The 18613-nt window shown below is 40.0% G+C and overlaps 1 protein-coding gene and 1 pseudogene across 8 annotated transcripts in view; both read left to right on the top strand.

Annotated features, from left to right (window-relative positions):
• CLYBL (citramalyl-CoA lyase) overlaps positions 1 to 18613 on the top strand; it is a 327539-nt gene that overhangs the window by 152232 nt on the left and 156694 nt on the right. The window lies entirely within an intron of this gene.
• On the top strand, positions 10079 to 10662 carry LOC112321403 (NADH dehydrogenase [ubiquinone] 1 alpha subcomplex subunit 12 pseudogene; annotated as a pseudogene).

The following is an 18613-nucleotide window of genomic DNA, read 5'->3' as shown; positions in this document are numbered from 1 at the left end:
GAAAGGCAGTTAATGTTTATTTTATTGCACATGCAAGATCTATTAGGTATTCATACACTTAGGTGTCATTGAAAAGTTGAATTCGGGTTCTGATGCACCAGGACAGCTCCCAGGGGGTATTTCGGTGATGTGCAAATACCCTTTTCTTTGTGCTTTATTCACTATGTACGCTGGATTGATTTTTAGGGCTGCTGCTTTCCGTCTTGTTGGTTCAGCCACTGCACATGCACAAGAAAGCAATAGATTAACAGTCCTGACTGAAGAAGACAGTTTTGGGTATGGATAGATAGAATCCCATCTTCCTGTTGAAGGACTTGTTTTTCAGGTGAAAGAGGGGTAGTTGTATTTACTTTAATGAAATTATGCATCAGATATGTTTAAGTAGACAAGGCAAAATTGTCAGAATTGATTTTAGAGTATGTTTCATGATAATTACTACTGGTATCTTGCTAAAGGCTTCATAGTGAATCATAAGAATTTTTTGAATTACCATTTTAAAATCAATAAGATGTTAGGCTTCTGGTCTAACATTCATTGAATGTTATTTATTAAACTTCTACTTTCTGTCAGGCTCATGGTATTATAAAACCATTTTTATAATTGCCAGTGTAATGGGTTTTTAATTATATTTGCAATATTATTATAAGTAGTGGAAACCCCAAGTATCCTAGCTTTTGATAATGAGCTTTAACTCTGTGGGGGTGGTCATGTTTTCTCTGAATCATGTCTGTGAATAGATTACTCAGGCCTGATCGTAGTTCTTGGAATGGTACCTGATGTAGTGTGACTGATAGATTTTTCCAGATTTGAAACTGGAGAGGGAGTGGAGACAGAGTGGTGCCATGGAAAAGACACAGGCCATCACTTATTTTTCTTCCCCTGATAGTGAAGAGCCACTGCTCAGGGCTTGGTGTGAGAACTCATTTTTCTGAATGTGGTAAAGTGGCTAGCACAGGCCTGGCCCACACCATGCCACTTCCCCACCCTGTGATTCCTAAGAAATAGGCATCTACAGGACAACAAGTTTTTACATTCTGAGTGCCCTCGTGCATGCTGAGGGCCAACAAAGCTACCTGCTTGTTACTTCTCTGTGCCACCAAAAAGGGTGGGAGGCTATATATTCAGAACCTCATTTCTGTGGAAAATACCTCAAAGATTTTTATGTCCAGGGAATACCTGCCCTGCTTGCTTATTTGAAGCATAATTGCAGATATCCAAAGTATTTCCTACAGTGGAAATCTTCCAAAATTTTTTTTTCACAAAATTAGCATGGTGATTGCTAAGAAGAAACACGCCACAACCTTAACTTCCTCAACAAAATCAAGCTTGCTACCACATTTCTTCCAGGGTTGCAAGTTCTTTTTCAGATAAAGATTTCAGAGGGAGGGCAGGCCAGAAGGCCCTCTCATAAAATCAGAGGAGTATGGTCCTTTGGGCATCTTGTCTTCTGAAACAAAGTGGAAAGAATGAATGAATATAAGCACATTTCACCCTCTCCCAAACCTCCTTCAGGTCTGATCTAGAATCCCAAAAGTAGCAAAAGTGGGCCACCTAGCAAATGAGCCATTTTCTTTGAAACAGGCAAGTAAGAGATTTGGACTTAAAAATATACCTAGTTCTCTCTCCCACAACCAATGTGTAATAAATGCTAGCTGAAGAAAATTGTCCTTTTAAACCTTAAAATAGATCTTACAGGAAGTTATACCTTCTTCATTTATAGAGATGGTTAGTATTAATATTAACAGATCCCATTATATTGCTTTGAATGTGTTTTGTGATGAGTATTTCCCAAAATCCATTCAATATAAATTGGGCCCTTCTCAACACCTACACACTGCAGGTTTTTGAAATATCCAAGATGTTTTTCTGCTTTGGAATGCTGAAAACAACTTTCCACATAGTTAGGTTCTAGAAGTTCTACAGGGTCTTGCTATTCAAGTTAGAGAAAGCAGAACAGCAAGGACCAGCCAATGTCTTCATCCTGATCTACAGATCTACAGCCCTAAGTCCCTCCACCTATAGGTCATTTACTCAAGCTTTCTTCTATGGCCTCTTAGATTGGACTCCTTTGTCAGCCGTTTGCTTGAGTATCAGTTGTGCTTAGAGAAAATACACAAGGAATGGTGGTTGGTGGTACTTGCCATTCTCTGAGGCATAGTGTCGCCTCTGTGCCTTTGGACACACGGGTCTGTTTGGGGCCAAATATTTTCAGAGTTTGATGGACTTTGGAAATGTACATAAATGGGAGGAAGGAAAAGAGGCCAAAAGATACATCCTCACTCCTCTCCTCCCCTCCAGGGGGTACCTAAAAAAGTTCAGATGGCCCATTGATGAGTCATTGAAAAGATTCCTCTTCTTTCTCTGTCAGTTAACACAGCATCATTTTCATCTGTTGGTTAAATTTAGAAAGAAGAAAGAAAGAGGAGCACTGCATCCTGGACCACTTTCAGCCTGTACTTTGTCTTGTAGGTGTGACTGTCCTGACTCCAAGTGCTACTCTGCCTCTCTGCCATGAGTGTGGTGTTAATATTGTTAATGTTGTTGCCAGACAAGCTGCTGACCAGTGTGTGGCAGGGGATGGAGTGCTGTTGGGTCCCATCTTTCAAAGGTCTTATCACCATAGCTGTGGATCTCAAAGTGCACCTGTGGGCACTCAGGAAATTGGCCACTTGTTTGGGTAGTTAAGGCCTCAGGTTCCTGGATCAATGTATCCATTCAATATCTGGGTTTGCCTTTTAAAAATTGACTAGCAATATGCAAATGCTTGAACAGTGTGGCACGCATGGCCTTCCTGGGGGCAGCCTTGGTACCAGCTGACTATTTGGTGGCATTGCTGACCTCTTTGTTAGTGATAACCTGAGACTTGAAGCACTTTGCCTTCATGATTATTAGGATGGGCCACAGTAGGCCCAAGAGGAAGGGCAAGATGGTTCCATCCCTGTGTAGAAATGGGGTGGGACTGGGGGACAAGGCACCTCTGAGCAGTGGCTTGCAGAGCATTGGCCACACACAGGCCTCACAGGCCGGGGAAACAGCAATGCAGCTCAAGATGCTTCTGCAGGGAAGCCAAGGGGCAGGTGCCACAGCCTGGAGCCTCAGTGGAGAGGGCCACGGAAACCATGGCTGGAAGGATAGCAGAGCAGCACCAGCCTGCGAGAGAGCCAAGGAGCCCCATAGTAAGATTCCCTCTGAGGGGTTTGGGGAAGATGGTCATCTGTATGTTATACATTGTTATATATATAGGCCAAAGATGGCAGGTTGTACTGTATAAAGAAAAATAAACATGGATGGGAAAGTTACATGGATGGGTTGGTATAGTCAAAGCAGGGCTAGCAAATCATTGCTTAAAAGGTCAAGACAACTTTAATTTCTTTAGTTAAATAACAAGGCTAGCAGCAGAATAAATGACTCTCTAGCTTGCTTAAAAAAAAGGAAGAATGCCTCAAAACATTGAAATAAAACTTAACTGATGATTCCACTGAAAGAACAGAAACATTTGCATTTGATTAAGCTGAGGTAGGTGATGAAGGCCCATGCACTTGCTCTTCTAATTTTAAAAATGCTTTACAATAATTATTACAAATATATAATTAAGAAAGGGAAATAGCCCTGGCTGGTATAGCTCAGTGGATTGAGCACAGGCTGTGAACCAAAGGGTCGCTGGTTCAATTCCCAGTCAGGGCACATGCCTGGGTTATGGGCCAGGTCCCCAATGGGGGCCATGTGAGAGGAAACCACACATTGATGTTTCTCTCCCTCTGTTTCTCCCTCCCTTCCCCTCTTTCTAAAAATAAATAAATAAAATCTTTAAAAAAAGAAAAAGGGAAATATATTTAAAGCTAATTTAATATATTTAGCTTTTGCATTCATTTATTTACTCATGTCTAAATTTAATTAGCATCTATTATATGGCAGTTTAGGGCTGGGGTCAGCAAAAAGAACACTTCTGAAAATCATAACTCCTTAAAATCATGGCTCTTAAAACTAGTCCTTTGCTTTCATTTCCCCTTCCCACCCTTACCAACTATTACCTCCTATTCTTCCTTATCATTGTTTATCAGAAATTTAGATTAATTTTTAAAATCTTGTAATCCCAATAACGTAATATGCAGTAGGAATGGTTAGAGAAGAGAAAATCTCTAAGAAATTTTAATTACTGGGGCACTGGCTGGGTAGCTCAGTTCATTAGAGTGTTGTTCCAATGTGCCAAAAGTTGCAGGTTCAATCCCCAGTCAGGGCTCATAGAAGAATCAACCAACGAATGCATAAATAAGAGGAATAACAAATTGATATTGCTCTCTCTCTCTCTCTCTCTCTCTCTCTTCCTCCCTTTCAAGTCAATAAATAAAAATTTAAAAAAATAATTAGGGCCTGGCCAGATAGATCATTTGGTTAGAGTGTTGTCCAGATACACCAGGGTTTTGGGTATGATCCCTAGAAGAATCAACCAATGAATGCATAAATGGGTGGAACAACAAATTGATGTTTCTCATTCTCTCTCTCTCCCTTCCTCTCTCTAAAATTAATAAATAAAACTACTGGTCAGTTGGCTCTGTCAGGGAAATTAACAGACTTGTCTGTGTAGACATGGAGGGCACTCACACTGAACTGAATCCCTGTTGTAATTTGAATGCTGGAAAATATTTTCTACTTATTGTCAAAATTACTGCCTTAACTTCCTCCCTCTCTTCATTTGCCTATTTCCCTTGCTTTTTTTTTTGTGCACCACCAGTGTACAACATAGTGGTGTTTAACTACTTCCTGAAGGCATCGTTAGTCATCAGGAGCACTAGTTCATTACAGATGCAGATAAATGGGGGTTCAGACCATGAACTGCAAGCTGGACTAATTTGGAAAATCTGATTTCTCTCCTCAACAGAAACAGCTCATACTCCTTCTATAAAACAGCTGTGTACATTTCATATTCATTGTGAACAACTAGAATTTGTCAGTCCTGCTTGGTGCTAGAACTGGAATTTACTACACAATGACAAGGCAGCTTTACCTAGAATATCTGTCCCTGTGAAAGGCAGGAAAAAAGCCGGACAAGTTCCGTCGCCCTTTCCGCTTGTGGTGTGCCCTTGACTTTTCTTTTCTATGACTGTTATTGAGGGGAATATAACCCTGAGTCTTTCACCAGATGTTGTCTTGCCATCTTAAAGGGAAGAAGAAAATTATAATGGATGTTTTGAATGTGCTCGACTTTTATTTTGTTCAGACCCAAACTGAATGAGGCAAAGAGGTTAACATCTTTTCTTGTTCCACCTGAGTAAGCATGAAAACCTACAATCCTTAATCTTTTAAAAGAAAAAAAACCTTCCTCTGTTTGTGAGATTTCTGATTCATTTTTTCCACTCTGCTCCCATGCTCTGCATTTTTTTAGTCAAATACTGTCTGGACCTTTGTCAGCCGATAGCGGCCCTCCTCACCTCTCTCCCCTCTCCTTCCCATGCCCCTTCCCCATGGTCACACAAAGCAAGGAGTTCTCAAAAGATGGAGTTTCTGGGTTTTGTATTTAAAAGGGGGATAAAATGAAGGATATACTTAGGAACACAAAACTGATCTATTAAAACTTTATCAAAAAAGAAATTTATTGGTGTCAGGATAGACAGATTAAGGAACATGAGAGAAGTTGTGATTTAAAAAGAATTAAACAAATAAAAGAAAGTAGAGCATTGCTTTTTGTGATTCACACCAAACTGACTCTTTTTCCTCCTTCCCACCCTCTCTCCCTCCCTTCCTTTCTTCCCTGTCTCTGTCTCCTTCCCTCCATCCCTCCCTTCCTTTTTTTAAAATTTATTTTTTATTGTTGTTCAGTTATAGTTGTCCCCATTTTCCCCCCATTGCTCTCCCCTGCCCCATCCAACCCCTGCTCCCAAAGACAATCCCCACCCCATTGTCCTCGTCCATGTGTCAGCAGGGAGGGAGAAAGAGAGCGAGAGAAACATCAATGTGAGAAAGAAGCATTGATCAGTTGCCTCTTGCACACATCCTGTCTGAGATTGAACCCGCAACCCAGGCAGGTGCCCTGACAGTGAATTGAACTGATGACCATGCACTTTGTAAGATTACCCTCAATCTATTGAGCCACACCAATCAGGCCAGCCTGCCTTCCTGCCTGCCTGCCTTCCTTCCTTCCTTCCTTCCTTCCTTCCTTCCTTCCTTCCTTCCTTCCTTCCCTCCCTCCCTCCCTCCCTAACTTTTCTGTAGTGCAGCACAAACTGGGAAGTGTGACAGCGACTGCAAACCTCCTAAGTTATCAAGTGCTATTTAAAAAATGAGAATCCCATAGGAGGGAGGAGAGCAGGAGCCTGGAAGCCTTCTAGTTATTGATGTCTGTGAGTAATAACTAGGGCTGGTACGCCCGTCTGTGATTTAAAGCCACAGACCTGAGTCCTGACCATTTTGCCCCCTGTTTCCCTGATTGTGGTCAGGGTACTTCTCTGTGACTTGGTCCTGCGTCTGTGAAATTCTGGATTTCCAGAGTATATTTGTCTATGGCTAAACCCTTAGAGAAAAGTTCTAAACCAGGGTCCACAGGCCAAATCCTGCCCACCACCTGTTTTTGTATGGCTCTCAAACTAAGAATTGTGTTTTAGATGAATGGTTTGATGATGGGAAACATTACCTTTGAATTCCAATTAAGCAAAAACGCTGTCCACCCCCACCCAAAGAATGCCTTTTTTTTTTCCTCATGAGTAATACTGTATTACAAGATAATTGTACTCAGTAAGCTATTAATTTTGCCAACGAAAATTGTGTGGAAATTTTTCTTCTGTCTTGTTATTTGAGTCCTTACATAATATGCCCATGTTTGTCTCTCAGCTTACAAAGTCTGAAATATGTACTCTCTGGCCCTTTCAGAAAAAGTTTGCTGAACCATGTTCTTATAACATATAGAGACAGTGTTGAAGGGGAAAAAAGGCATTTTCATTATTATTCTTTGGATTTTTCTTTTTTAAGAGTAAAGCTTTTCTGGCCAGTATGAATGTGAGTTAATATGCTTTGGCTTGTGCAATGCCCTGAGAAAACTGGTATCAGTGGTGAAATGTGGCATAATGTGGTCAGCAGCTATGTGTTTGAAAATGTAAAGTTACAGAATAAAATAAACCTGTTTCCCTATATAAAATAGGAGGCAATAATAATACTTATTTTATAGGATTGTTGCAAGGGTTTAGTGCGATGATACGAATAGAGGACTCAATAGGTGTTAGGAAAAAAAGAACAAAGTCTACCCCTGAGACTGGTTTGTTTGCCTTCCTATGACTCCTGGTACCTTGCATTTTAACATTGTGTATCTGTATACAGACAAACTGTCCCTGGTACACTTGGAGGTACCTACATAATGCTCTCATAAATTTCAGGTGATGGAAAATATAATCTGGCTGTGTCTTTTTTCAACATGATTCTGATTTTAAAGGAAGATCCTATCTGTTTAAAATTGAGTTATTACTTAACTCCTATACATTTCTAAGATGATTTTTAAAGCATAAATAAATCTTATCAGAGAGCAAAAAAGGGAGTTTTGCATTCAGAAAATTTTAGGATGTTGGGTGTCACTGTTTTAGTCACTGATTAGACTTATAGGGTCAGAAAAAGGACACTGTCTTGATATTTCAAATAGCTAGATCCCCCACATCCATGAAGCAATGTTAAGAGTTAGAGGTGGGCATGGCGTTTGGGAAGAAAGCAAAATTGGTACTGATAATTGAGGAAAGGAAATTGGTGGATTGCCTGTGCTCTTCTTTATTCTGCTTGCTCAGAATGTACTTTTTGCCTCAGGAGTTTGTCATCCAACCTCCAAGCCCCTACCCGTTGTCACCACCTCTGAGAAGCTGCTTTAAAAAAAAAAAAATGAAAGAAAAGTTGCTTGAATGGCAACTCTCTCTCTCTCTCTTTTTTTTTTCCAGATTTTATTTCTTTATTCTTAGAGAGAGGGGGAGGGAGGGAGAAAAAGAGGGAGAGAAACATCAATCGGTTGCCTCTCTCACGTGTGCACCCAGGCATGTGCCCTGGCCAGGAATCAAACCAGCGACCTTTCGCTCAGCAGGACGATGCCTAACCAACTGAACTACACTGGGCAGGGTGAGAAGCCTTTTTGGAATCCCCCCTCCTACCTCTCAGTTTCGGGCCACTGCTTTCCAATCAGTTTTAGCTTCTGCCCTCTTGCCTTAGGAACCACTGTCTTTGCAGCTAGAGCTCAACCTCCCCCAACAATGATTCTCTCCTCCTCATTTGCAGATCTTCCCCCACCCCCTTACTCCCAATCCTGCTTGCTTTAGGTGTCTAATATCTATTTGATGAATCAATGAATTACTGAATAAAAATTTGTCTAACATTAAAATAAAATGAATAGCAAAATTCTTTTGATTTCCCTCTTTTCAGATGTAGATTAATGTGCATAAATAATCATGAAACATCATTGTACAGCTGATTACAAATTCACTCATAAGGCAGAGTTTATATATAGCTCATGAAGCTATTAAGTTCTGAAGACCTGGGGACATTAGAGAGGAGATATAAATCTGACTTTTTAATTTTCTGCAGTGCTGACCTGCAGCATGGAAGCAGGCTCCTAGTCCCCTCAGTGTGTTCCTGAGATGTGGCAGAGTGCCTGCCACCACGTGCACATGCCTGTGTATGTGCATGTGTGAACAGCATACCCGAGGAGTCCTAGGTGGTGCCCTGTTCCAGACCCTTGTGTGTAGCTTATGGAGGTCAGGAAAGTGGAGGGGTAGTGTCTCCTCAACAGTAGCTATTACTGATTGGATTTGCTGTGTGACAGGCGCTTTGTCAGGTGTGTTATGTGCCTCATTTCATTGACTTCTCACGACAATCCAGCTCATGATATGAACCTGAGATTTAGAGAGGATAAGTAACATGCTTAAGGTGTCACCAGATCCAAGTCTGCTGGGTTCCAGAGCCCATGCCCTTAACTGCTATTCTTTCTCTATCAGTCACCTCCTTTTCCAGGGAAGTGGGAAAGGTCTTCTGAGCTAGCTATTTGGGACTAGTGACCATGCTTTCTTCTCAAAACACAGACTAGAGCAGTCATGTGAGCAAGTATGTTATTAATCACTGTCTTGGCCTCTTCTTTGAGCTCAAGAGCCACTGATCTCTCAGAGTTAAAAATTGTGCTGATCACCAGGTCCCCTTGTTCCTCTCATAACTCAGAGGGGAGTCATCACCCCTCTGTGGACACAGGTAGGCTGCAAGTTGAAGGTGACAGGTGGGGCAAACTGTAACACAAGAAATCCAACCTTTAGAAAAGGCTAGCTTTTGTATACTTGAATCTCTTCTAACCTTTTCTTGGTGGATTATATGGAATCACATGCAAGTTAAATCCATTGAGTGCTAGGTGCTGGAAGTTCCAGGCAATGAAAAATGAGCTTCATGCTAATTGAGACTGAAGCTAAGGAAGAAAATTTTATTGTTAATCAAGGGCTTAATTACCTCTGGGACATTTTAAATAAATGCCGTGCTGTACTTAAGGAGCAATATTCTGTAAGTGAGATGCAAAAATTCTTTAATTAAACCATCATGGGTATTCCCTGATTGCAATATCTGCCTTTATCTTCATAGTTAGACCTTCTTGATTCATGTAACAACTCAACCAGGGATTGAGTGAATGAAGGACTCCTTGGAAGAACAAATCGATTGCATAAAATTGATTGAAATTATTTCTGAGACAGTCTTCATTATAGTTATTTTTATTGATCAGAGCATATTTTTAGTGCATTTTCTGTTTAGTGGTCTTGTAGAATAAACTATTTTTCAGCCTGCAGGGGACAGATTGTGGCTATGGTATAGAATAGGACAGGGGTATGAAACTCATTTTCACCAGGGACCACATCAGCCTCGTGGTTGCCTTCAAAGGGCCAAATGTAATTTCAACTCCTTAACTGTTAAGGAGTAGCTACATTTATACAGTCCTAAAATTATTTCAGCCCTTTGAAGGCAACTGCAAGGCTGATGTGGTCCCTGGTGAAAATGAGTTTGACACCCCTGGTATAGGGCAAACAGTTCTTAGAAGAATTTGTTTTAGAAATGGCACAAAAGCCAAGTGTTTCTTGCCATCAAGAAATGCAATGGTGGGGGCCTGCGGGGCAAGATGGAGTTCCTTCAGGTGTTGAAGCGCGGGCTGCAGCAGGTTAGCAGCTACGGTGGCCTCCGAGGCTATCTACGAATGCTCTTCAGGGTAAATGATGTGAGGGTTGGTACATTAGTAGGTGAAGACAAATATGGAAACAAATACTATGAAGACAACAAGCAGTTTTTTGGCCGTCACCGATGGGTTGTATATACTACCGAAATGAATGGCAAAAACACGTTCTGGGATGTGGATGGAAGCATGGTGCCCCCCGAATGGCATCGTTGGCTTCACTGCATGACTGATGATCCTCCAACAATAAAGCCTCCTATTGTTTGCAAATTCATTTGGGCAAACCATAAATTCAACGTGAGTGGCACTCCAGAACGGTGTGTGCCTTATTCCACCACTAGGAAGAAGATTCAAGAGTGGGTCCCACCTTCAACACCTTACAAGTAAAGACAATGGCAAACAGTTTAAACATGTAAAATATGGGGGTTTTCCTGTAATTGCACTTTTACTGCTTACTGTTAACTTGATTAAAATTATTTGACTAAAAAAAAAAAAAGAAATGCAATGGTTATGATTTAGATGGTTCCTACAGTTAAGTAGGAAAGAAGTTGGTAAGAAATTTGGTCAACAAACATGAGGGTGACCACATACCAGGCCTGTGTTAGATGCTGATAAACTTGTATCAATATTCATGAGCCAAAAGGCCTAGTTCTTATTGCCAACTAGACAGACCCAGAGACTCTGATTCAGAAATGGACTAAGGAGACTTGCTGGCTCTGGAAAAAACAAAAACTGAAAATTTAGGTATTCAAAAGTTTTGACTTAATAGATTGCTCACTTTGAGTGGTAAAAGAGTCTGACATGGAGCTCAGTAAAATTTTTAAAAAGCAGGAATGGTTTATTTTGCCAAGCTAGTGCTGTGATTTCATGTAATTCTTAAAAGAGAAAAATTGTCATCTGATGTCACCAAATCTTAAAATATACAATCACAAATCTTAAAAATTTTATTTAGATTGAGTAACCAGCAAATAAGTCATCCAATAATGGTGCTTCGTAGGATGAGCGCACTGAAACGTCTACCTCCTACTTTCACGGTTCTTCATTTAAAACAACTGAGCCCAGTAAAAGGGGTTTCATATTCAAACAAAACACACTTGCCGACACAAATTGTGAACTGAGTACTTGAAAAAAGGAAATGCGGAGGGAAAGAAAAATATGCGAAGTGATATTTTCATAAAGGCTCTGTGGTCTTCAACACATGTACTAGTTCAGGCCAGGCTCAAAATGACAGGTCAGGTCTTGAGACCACTGGCCAGTGTGTCCTGTGAAAACCTTCTCATCCTCCAGAACCCCTGATATGGGCACATAGAAAACCTGTGTGGTGCCCTCAAGCTGCAGAAGGACCCCTGTGATGGGTTAGATGTGAAATCACACTCAATTCTATGACAGTGCTTGGAAACCTAGCATTGGGATATCACTGAGAATAGAAATTCCTTGGGAATTCTACATGATGATTCAGAGCAATTACTTCTGTTCTGATTTTCATGCCCTGGGAAGAACTGTCTCTGTACAGATTTGGGCAGGGACAAGCAAATCTCACAGTCTGTGAAAGAAAGGAAAATATGCCATGCACTCCAGAGCAAAACTAGATGCCCTGCTCCTCAACGTATTTACAAGTGATTGGAATTTGTTTAAAGAGATATTTATGAGCCCAGGAAAATGAAATATCTTGGTCTTCTCTCTCATCAACATTTTAAAATTCTTTTTTATTTTTTATTCTTTTGCTTTAGTCATATGAGATATATTTATGAAATCGCTTTCTCTGACTCTATTATATCTGCATTTTGGAGCTCAGTGGTCAAAACATAACTCACATGGATACTAAGAGGTTTGAGGTTCTCATGATAAATTTGTCCCTGCTCTTTTCAGTGATGATGCCTATGATCATGTTTCCTTAAGCATCCTTTCTCTCCCTTGTTAGGCTTCGGAGGGTCTCAGGTCACCTGAAGAAAATCACTATCTGAGCATGATGTTGCAGGGCTCTGGTGTTTGCGACTTTTGTGGCTGCATGGGTTCTGTCTGATTATTTTTCTTCTCTGTCTGTCTCAGGCTTTCTGTATGCTGGGCTTGTAGTAGTTCATACGCTTTGGGAGAAGGTATCATGAACGACATGATGCCCATATTATGACTTAACAAGTTAGAAAGTCTGCATGTATAGATTTTGCATCTCTCAAACTGAGATTTTTGATTCAGAGACAGATCGCCTATAGACCTTTCCTGAAGTCTTAGCTGCTTGAGAGACAGATTGTAATCACAGTAATTAGCACTGCATTTTCAAGTCCTGCTCTCCAGCTTGACCTGGCAGCATTTAGCCAGCATGCACACTGCTGGATCAGTGGCAAGAACTGAAGGGCCGGCCGGTTGTGGGGCTGCTCCTGGCAGGCTGTGGTGGGCACCATCCCTGGGGAGTTTCAGGGGAGCATCAGGTACAAGGGAGCAGTGTGGAGTCCTGGGGCAAGAGAGGAAAGAAATATGATATAGATAAAACACCTGTTTTGCTATAGGAGACAGAGTGCAGTTCAGACTTTTGCTGAAAATTCCTTATCAACTAATTTGTTTTTCTCATTCTTGTTTAGTTCCATTTTGGGTATTCCTAAAATGTCCCCTGTTCAGAGAAAGTACCTGCCTATCTTGATCCAAGCTAGTGAAAAAAAAAAAAAAAAACAACTGTAGGATATGAAACAGACATTTTAATAAATCAAAAATAAAGGTTGGTCTTTTTTTTAGTGCCCTACTTCCCCCCCACCCCAAAAGAAAAGAAAAGTGTAGCTTAACCTGAGCAACACATTTGTGGCAAAAAAAAAAAAAAAAAAGCCACTGATGCCTGATCATGAAATCCGTTATCTGGGAAATTTGACGGTGATGGTGCCGAGAAAGGAAATCAAGCTCAGGGGTACTTCTGTCGTCCACTTGCTATTCTCAGTCCCCATAGAGTGTGTTACCTCACCAGGACAGCCAAAAGGTAAGGGTGATAAGAATATGGTGGTGGGAGGATATCAAGCCCCATACCCCCACCAATTAAGGGTTAATGATGTTGAACGAGGACTTGGAGACAAACTGAACACTGAATAATAATAAATAGGTTCGAACTTCTAGGATATACTTATTTTAACAATGCAAAGCCATTTGAGCATCTATAGCATTTCTAACACTATGATCAATATAGTTGAAAAAGCATGGACGGCAGATTTTTTTTAATGATAGGTTTTTTAAAAGTTTGATTCTACTAAAGACGGAAACACAATTTGTGCCATTTGGCGTCATATAAGGTTAAACTTTTGAGTTTACTTTTGCAAACTCAAAGACAGAGTACTTTTGCATTTTCAGTTGTAGGTTTTTGCACTGACTTTAAATTGTTAGAGTATTTGTGTGGAGAATGAGGAAGTTCTGTGCTTAAATGAATGACAGTTCTCTTATGACAATCATTTTATGATTGAATGACAAATCATATGACACATACATACTCACACATTGTAGATTTAGGCCATAACCACATTCCCCACTAATTTGTATCTTAGAAAGCATTTATGGGTGCTGCTGTGAAAACTCTGTTCTGGCGATGTGGAGTGGAGCATTTCCCCTCATCAGCTGCTTCCAGAATGCACCTTATCCTGAAAGTAACCTGGTGTCTTTCCTGAAAAGTTTCCTAACATCCAGTAGGCCACTGAGGAATGCACTTAGCATTTTTTCCTGAAATTCTTTCACAAATCAACAGGAAGACTTCCTTCCTTTTTTTTTTTTTTTACTATAAAAGGGGAAATGATGGTAAAACTTAAACACACATTATTATTTTAACATCTAGTTTTACATCTGTTGAGAGTTGTGTTTTCACTTAAGAATGCTTTAGCCGAGAATCAAAACCAGAGAATTTTGCTTGCTCCCAGCCTGCTGTCATTGATGGCTCTTTGTTACGTGTACATAGCCGAAAACATTGTGTTAAACTCAGTGTTTTTTAAGTCAACATGTTGACATAGAAAGCCAAATATGAAGTCAAAACGGCTCAGCACTTAACTTTTTTTAATGATTTAAGTAAATTGCTCATAAATGTGGGCTATACTTTTAAAAAGTACTTCTCATACCTTGCCTTTACAAGTAACTGTGGAATTAGACACACCACAAATTTACTTTGTATTTTTCTTAATAAGTTGAAATTTTCAGATAGCCTCTACTTTTATGTCATAGACCCTACAAGCTTGTTTTGTTCGTGTTGAAGAGACTCAGCCTGTAGTATTGCACATTTTTTTTCTTTAAGTGCAAAATTAGATTGGGACAGGGACTGGTGAAGTTGAAAAGCATCAGTTTTCTGTTTTTCTCCTTCCTTTCCTTCTCTGTTTGTTTCATTTTGTATCAGGGATTGTGGGGTATTTTTCTCCTACTTCAGATTTTTACTCTCCTTTCTTTTCTTTTCTTGTGTTGTTTTTTGTTTGTTTGTTTTACAATTCACACTAACAGAGGATGGTGGGCTTTTTGTTATTTGGGGTTCCCCCCCCATATTTCTCCCTTTCCTCCGGATATTGATGCTGACCAAATTTAAAACAGCACAGTGTTTAGGATCCCTGCAGGGCCATTTTATGTATTTGGACCTGTAAAGGGCCCCAAGCAGTAACTACCTGAATTGCTTTTAATTACACAATATAGCTGCATCATTTTACTTTGGGTTCTTTTTGATAGATGCTGCAAGGCAATTGTAACCACGGATGATGGGATTAAGTACCTCTTGAAGTGACTTTAGCTTCTTGTGGGAACAAAGGGAAAGAGAAGAACACTTAGTTCTTTTTTGCCTGAGCTGCCTTTTTCTTTGCTTGCATATAAAGAAATACAATTAACAAACATTATCCCCAGAGGTAAATTGAAATGTACATGCAGACAAGAACCGCTCTTGACTGCAATTAGACATATATGATCCGAGGTATTCTGACCATTTATTAGTGTTAATTGTTTGAGAAACAAGCCCAGAACAAATGATTAAAATGTAGGCGACAAGACGGGGATTATTAGCATGTGTGATAAAATGTGCACTCTGCAGCTGCACCAATAAAATGCTTTGGAAAGTGGCTCTGATTAGACAGATGCTTGGTTTGGCTCTGTGGTGAGCTCTTGGTGTTTGCTCAAGACCTGGTGATGTTTATAACAAACAAGTTATATCTTTCTTTCTTAATTAGTGGGAATTACTATGCAAATGTTGGTGTTTTGTAATTTAATATCCCATCAGTTTCCCTGCCTTTGGGTTGTTATTGCAGTCTATTGGTCTTGCTGGGAATGGGATAAACTGAGTTTCTATGATTTTGCTTCTTTGCTATGCTTTCTTTAAAATGCTGGATGCCATGGATAACTACTGCAAAGTTTCCTCTCTTATTTGTTTTTGAATAGCCACCCATCATATCTAGATGTGATTAGTTCTGCTAGATCCAGTTGTATTTGAAACTTGTATTAAGGTCACAGAGATCTAGCAGGAGTAACCCAGCCAAACGTCTACTGGGAGCTGGTTGGCCCATATGGACAGTCAACATTCTGCTAAGTCCTCCTGCCTAACCTGAGCTTAGTGGGAAGGCAGAAGGGACCAGCAGTATAAGGACCAATTCAGAGAGTTGAATGGCAATTGGATTCCCCTTGGAAAGGCATCTAAGAGTTTCTGGTTAAGCAAAGAAATGTGAGCTCAGCTAAATGTGGAGTCAGCAAGCGATTTCGGAGGCACAGATGGGAAGGGAAAGTAGATATGGGGTAGAAGAATGGAACCAGGGTGCCCAAGAGGACTGCAGAATGTGCCAGGCAAACAGAAGGGAAACCCGAGGTCAGTCTGTCTTAAGAATGATTGTTTTGGGTCTTGTAACTTGCAGCTCCATGTTCCTTTGTCACTGGTGTGCATTTCTGAAACAAGAGTCAGAGGAAGAACCATTTGGAGATTGTCTATTTGGTGCCATGAAAACATGCAACAACTTTTCAATCTCAAGTGGTTTGTCCTTGTCACTCAACAGATTTCTGAGCCGCCTACCTCTTAACATACCATTAGCATTTTCCAAAGGAAGACAAGTATCAGTGTTAGTCTAGTTAAAATATAAGATTAAATTACTTTTTTAAATTAGTTAATGCATTCCACAAACAGATTTAAAAAATTGTCTATCTTGGTTTCTGGATAACCTATTCCATGTCTCTTGCCATTGTCAAAGAAAACTGTGAATCAAGTCACGAATATGCCATAGCATAGACAATTATGGACATATAGCTTTGTGGGAAGGCTTCAACTCTTAATATTTATTTTTATTCTTTTTGAATTTACAATAAAAGTGTAACTGTCTGAGTCTGACCAGTTCATTCCACTAAAAACTAAGTAACAATACAAATTCAGTAAGAGTGGATTTTGCAGGGAACTAAAAAAAGGGGAAAAGAAGAAGCTGTTCGCATTTTGAACTGATACTTTGCTAAATATGGCACTGAATTAAGAAAAAGAAAACACCTTAAGCTCCCCTAAAATGAGAGCAAATTCTAGGAAGTCTTGCCTTAAATAGATATTTAAAAGAATTGGTGCCCTTAGCACATTAAACATACTTTTAAAAAAACTATTAGAAAAACCCTTCATGATCACATCCATATGTTTAGTTTTAATTTTCATCACACTTAGCTCTGAATAATTAAGGAAGAAAAAAAAAACAATCTTATATGGGTTCCACACAATCAAAGGCACATACACGTGATTCGGGATCACAGCTTGTACTCACAGCTTTCGTGTGTGTGGTATAGGTCTGGCAATTAGACTCAGACTGTGTTTTTTCTAAAAAATATTCATTGCTAGAGAGAAACCGATATTAAGTCCTTCCCAAATCTACAAATCAGGATAATCAAGGAGCTATAGCTAATAAAATATGAGAATTCCAAGCTATGTAACACTTTGGCCTCATTTGATTGAGATTGACACTTGAAAGAAATTTTTGAGAGAGTCTACAAAGAAATAGAAAACAGAGATTCCATTAACCAGATTATTTTCATGACAGTTACCCCCCCCCCCCAAATTAAGATACAGAGAGAACTATTTTCTCAAAATTGCAGAACCATTTTCTGGAGGAAAAAAAAAATTTTCCCCATAATTCATATCAAAGAATCTGGTTGTGAGGGAGACGCATTAATCTGACACATTTAGCAGCTTTTGAGCTTTTGAAGGACTTCATAAAAGAAATCAGTGGTTATATCTGTCTGGTTGACAGTCTTCTTTGGTGACCTTTAAGAAAAGTTAAGGAGAAATTGATCTTTCTAGTTCACATTTGCTCAGTTAACTCAAAAGTTGTGCACAAGCCAGGAAATAATCATCGTAGCTTTAAATTTATGTTTTGAAATAGAATAACCCAGTACTAATGGAATCTGTTATCCATATCACAAAATGGATAAATTTTGTGAATGGCCTTCTTTGTGAAATTTTCCTGTGGTGCTCTCTATGGTAATAATATTTCCTATACCCTCCACTGGCTGTTTCAATACATTAACTACTACATATTATCTTTTTTGCAACTGGTTTTAGGATCAATCTTCTTAGGCAGTAATACCAGCAATGAAAATCTAAACAGAAGGCTGTGCTCTGAACATTCACCTTTGGCCAGGATTGGAACAAGTATGCTCTTCATCCTGACACTCAGAATTTCACCATCAAAAATACCAAATTGTCTCTACAGAGACCAAGGGAAGTCAAAGGACATGTTCTTTAGGTTTCGGTTAGAATTTACCAAAAGCTCCATATTCTGTTCTTGACAGGTGCTATCTCTCATAGTTTCTGATGCTGGGATTGCACTTAGAAATCCATCTATCAAATCTCTCTGGGTAGAGGGCCCTAAGCGTCATTCCTGGACCAAGTTCTCAGCAACATCAACAGTTAACTATTAATGAACAACATCTTTAGACTACTTTGTGTTTCCAGAAGCCCCAGGTTGAAGCAGCCCAGAAACAGAAAGGATGCTAATCGCATTGTGTTCTTAAATGTGTTCAGTGAAGGAGTGCAGGTTTCCCCCTTGACCTCAGTGTCACTCCAAGGGAAAAAAAGTTCTCCAGTTTTCCGTTTAGATAAAACCTCGGCTCCTTCTTTTCTCACCAAAAGTGGAGCAAGAAAGTGGGATTACTGTGAATACCCATCCACAGGCACATGCTCCATTGTTATCCTCTCCTCAACACAAAACAAGGAGCTTTGGTTTTATTTAGCCTTGCAGAAAAACAAAGCTCCTCTCCTCACCCCCTTCCTTTTCTCCCTTCTTTGCCCTCATCTCCACCTTCCTTTCTTACCTCCCACTTTCTTATCCACCCCAACTTTACATTCAAGACCCATCCTTTTCCCCTCCCTCCTTCTCTCCCTCTTCCTCCCTTCTCAGATACCCTCTCCCCACCCTTTCCTCCTTATTGTCTGCTGGGCTGATTTAGGCTTAACTTGTGTAGATCTCTTCCCTTCCCTTCATCCTCCTTTTAGAAAAATGG

The sequence above is a fragment of the Desmodus rotundus genome, chromosome 13, assembly GCF_022682495.2.
Source record: "Desmodus rotundus isolate HL8 chromosome 13, HLdesRot8A.1, whole genome shotgun sequence".
Classification (NCBI taxonomy): Eukaryota; Metazoa; Chordata; class Mammalia; order Chiroptera; family Phyllostomidae; genus Desmodus; species Desmodus rotundus.
This window is presented reverse-complemented; position numbering and strand designations above follow the sequence as displayed.